We start from the raw sequence: 3,856 nt of genomic DNA on the forward strand, positions 1-3,856 counted from the left end.
TTTTGTCGATTTCGTGCTGATCTCAATTTCTGTTCACCTCACCGCCATCGCCGTTAGGTTCCCTGCCCTGTTCCGACAAAAACCCAATCAGTTTTGTCCCTTCCCGCCGTTGTTTCCAACGACCACCATTGGGGGTAAGCTTTGGTTGCTTTATATTTAATTTCAGCCAAATCTTGGTTGATTTTGGTGGTGTTGTAACTGATTTTCATGTTTGACAGTCTTCCGAGCGTTCTGCTGTTGTCCATGTCCCTGTCACCCTCCACACGTGCTGCCATGCGCCTCCGCGATGCGTGGCCTTTGTCCCTGCGAATCTTCTGGAAATCTAAGTCAACTCGATCGAGTTAAGAGTCAACTTTGATAGAGTCAGTCAAGAAAACAAAGACCGAACCGAGTTTACTGTTGACTTTAATCATTGACTTTGACACGTTGATTGTTGATTTTGATAAAAGAAATAAACTTTTTCGAAAATGTCATATTTCATTTTTTCGACGTCATGAGTCCGAATCTGAAATTCGTTTTGTCAAATTCTAACCTTAAAACCTTCGAATCGACCCTTGAACTTGAAATTGCATAGTTATTTTAATTAAGTTGGTTGTGGAAAAATGAGGAAAATGGCAAAGATTGATTTATGACTTTGGTTATGATAGGTACTCGTGTTTTGCCCGATCGTTCGATTGTTCAAACCAGCTCTTCTCGATCCGTCCGGTCGCATGAGTCGTGATTTCACATATTTCTGCAACTTAGTTAAATGTTCTGTTTAGTGCGTTATTCTAATAATAATCCTGTTCTGATCTGATTTAGAATCGTGTGTTACTTTTTATCATAGCGAGGCCGGTGCTTAGTAGATTTTTTAGACTGGCCCGTTTTGCGATGTGTTCCTTGTGTATTATATATATATATATATATATATATATATTTTTAACTGATTTTGAAAGCATGATTCTATTTACTTATTTCATGAGTTTATTTTTACTTATCTGAAATTTCTGATTGTTTGGTACTTATTCTCAGGATTACTCTTATTGTAAAATATCTGATTTATGACTTCTGATAATATTAGTATTGGCTGAAACTGTTTTATTGGGTATTGTCTGGGTAGATGTTTGGAGACTCTGAAGTTCAACTACATGTAATTCCTTTCTGTTATGATATTCCACATTGGACTCATATATCCTAAGGTTCTAGGATAAGTCCTTATGGATGTCTGTTCTGGGGTATTTCAAATGGTGTACGGTGGAGGGTAGATATCTGTTTTAAATAAATTTACTGATATTTTCATAATACTTTATTGAATTGTTTTTTAAATTCTTTTGTAGGTTTTATATTGCACTTATTGGAACATACTGATCTCCCTAGCTCACTCCCCTATCTTTTTCTTTTAAGATATTTTGGATAGGTACTCAGTCCCAACACTTGGAGGATCGACACACATTCCGTACAGAAATTTTATTGTAATGTTTCAATATTTAGAATTGCCTTTATTTTGGTGTCATATGCCTAGTATTTTGATATAGTGGTGTATTGCTTATTTACTTTCACCTTTAATGAATGAAGTTATTTATTTACATATTACTAGTATTTTAATTAATTTGCGATATTTTTTATTTTATACTATCTGATTTGAATTTTGCTAACATAACCATTTTTTAAGAAGTATGATTTTTTTTAAAGTGAGAAAATTATTTTGTAAATTTTTATTGTAATCCGTTAGATCTGATCGTAACACATAGGTTGGGTATAAGGGGTTACACTTTAGGCACTTATTTGTAATATAATATGGAACTTTTATACTTATTATAACAATCGCAATGATTATTTTATAACAATGCGATAAATTTATTGATCATTTTGTAACTTTTAAAAGTTCAATAATCAAAATTATCATTTGATCATGGTTAGTGATATCTGGTGTACTTTACCCTTTTATGTTGTAATTATATTCAAGGTGTTATGAATTTTCAATTTTTTTATTGTCATTCTGGTTCTAAGGTTTCGTTATGACTAATCAAAACTGACTCACATCACACATCTAGTTTTGGTGGGTGTGTCTTCCAACAGAGATTTTATGCATACATAGAGACCTACTTAAATGATATCAAATTTCTTATCACTTGAACTAACACCGGTGGTTGAATCTCGACACTTTAATTATTTGTGTTATATAAGATTTAACACATTTAACAGAATTACAATCCATTATGTATTTGTTTTGGTAAAAAGAGTCCTCTCTGTCTAATTCTTTTAAAATTTTAGATGGCCTTTACCTTACCAGTCGGTCAAGGTTCATTTACTTGTGAAACCGGTTGGAAACAACACGACGACAAATTGAGAATCTTTTGAATTGTGAGTGACATACTTGGGTGCTATGTGCCTTAGATCAGATGCACTAAACTACCCCATATTTTTTTTAAATATATTCAGATCCTTTTCAGAACCCATTTTGCCTTTTCAGACCCTTTCTTCCTTCCCAAAATAATTCATTGCTGTTAGTCCATGCATCAGGCTTTTCTCTTTTCCCCTCTTTGGCTGATCTTTCAGGGTCGGATCCTGAAAATTCATAGAACTCTGCATCTTTCATGTGGTTGTCCTGTAAAATGACTGCTCATTTTGCTAGCTGATAATACATTGGTGCCTGATGAAAGTGTAAAACAAGTTGGAAAAAAACAGAGTAAATTCCAGTCAACATTTACATTGTAAATTGTAATACATCTGAGCTTCCATCCATCATAGAAGAAAAGGAGCAGAAAAAATTTGAAAAATTTAAAAACAAATGTAAATATTGGAGAAGAAGCCTAGATTTTCAGATCAAACTCAACTCAACTCAGCTATGGCTACCTTCCTTTCTTAAGAGGAACACAGGAGGCAGTGCACTGCTTTTGACTTGTGTACAAATGGGAACATTAATCATAGGCCTGATTCTTATGCTTGATGATCTTTTTCTTTCCAACCCTTTCTTTATCCTCTTCACATGCCTGTTATCTGATCTATTCCGAGACCCTTGTTTCCCTTCTTCAGATGCAGCTATGTTGGCCAACAAACTCGAAAGACGACGACGACAACGACGCAGTCCGTTGCTTCTTCAGTCTCAGCAACTCCTTCCACAAAACGGTGCATTTCGGTGGCCTCGGAGACGGGTTGTCGTCGACGAACCAACTCATGCTACTACTACTATTACTCTCATCCTTGTTTATAACCTCTTCCGCCCTCACCACCTCATCATCATCATCTTCTTCCTCTTTGGTCTTTCTAAGGCTGATTTGTTTGAGCTTCTCGGAATGCTGCGTTTGCCAAAAGGGAGCAGCTTCCCTTCAAAGAAGAGCTCGTCAGCCGTCAACATGGCGTGGCTGCTCACTTTTCTTGAAAGGAACTCGAAGTCTGCAACTCTTGCTTTATCTTTCTCCTTCTGGGCATCCATCTCCTCATTTTGAGAATGTGGATTGATGGTATGAAGTTGGTTTCGTCGAGGAAATCGACCGAGAACGAAATCCTCGGACTCGAATTCGGTTCTATGCTATTTCCAGAGCTTGCTTGAACAGCTTCCAGCGCCATTTTTTGAAGGTTGGAGCTGTGCCTGATGAGCTATGCATGGGATTTGTGATTTATAGAGGTGGAAGGAAAATGTTCTTTATGAATAACTCAATGTTTAATTATGATTATGTCCCCAAACTATAGGCTAAATTCTAAATTGATCCCTAAATAGAAAAATATTCCAACAGCATCCTTAAACTAGAGCATTATTTATTCCTTTGATTTAATCGTCAGCTTTGGACTTAATCGAAAGATTATCTAGGTCGAAGGTTCAGTTGGAATATTTATTGATCAATTTAGAATATGAATCATAATCCGGGGATGTAGG

At 35.8% G+C, this 3,856-nt stretch overlaps 1 long non-coding RNA gene and 1 pseudogene across 1 annotated transcript; one reads left to right on the plus strand and one right to left on the minus strand.

Moving 5' to 3' along the window:
- LOC120206562 lies at nucleotides 1–1,400 on the plus strand. Its single transcript, XR_005524128.1, has 3 exons — nucleotides 1–134; nucleotides 219–340; nucleotides 1,317–1,400. It is a non-coding gene; the product is annotated as an uncharacterized LOC120206562 (long non-coding RNA).
- Nucleotides 1,401–2,428: 1,028 nt separating this feature from the next.
- LOC120206627 lies at nucleotides 2,429–3,430 on the minus strand (annotated as a pseudogene).
- Nucleotides 3,431–3,856: the final 426 nt, after the last annotated feature.

This window comes from Hibiscus syriacus, unplaced genomic scaffold (genome assembly GCF_006381635.1).
Source record: "Hibiscus syriacus cultivar Baekdansim isolate YM2019G1 unplaced genomic scaffold, ASM638163v2 tig00013960_pilon, whole genome shotgun sequence".
In the NCBI taxonomy this organism is placed as follows: Eukaryota; Viridiplantae; Streptophyta; class Magnoliopsida; order Malvales; family Malvaceae; genus Hibiscus; species Hibiscus syriacus.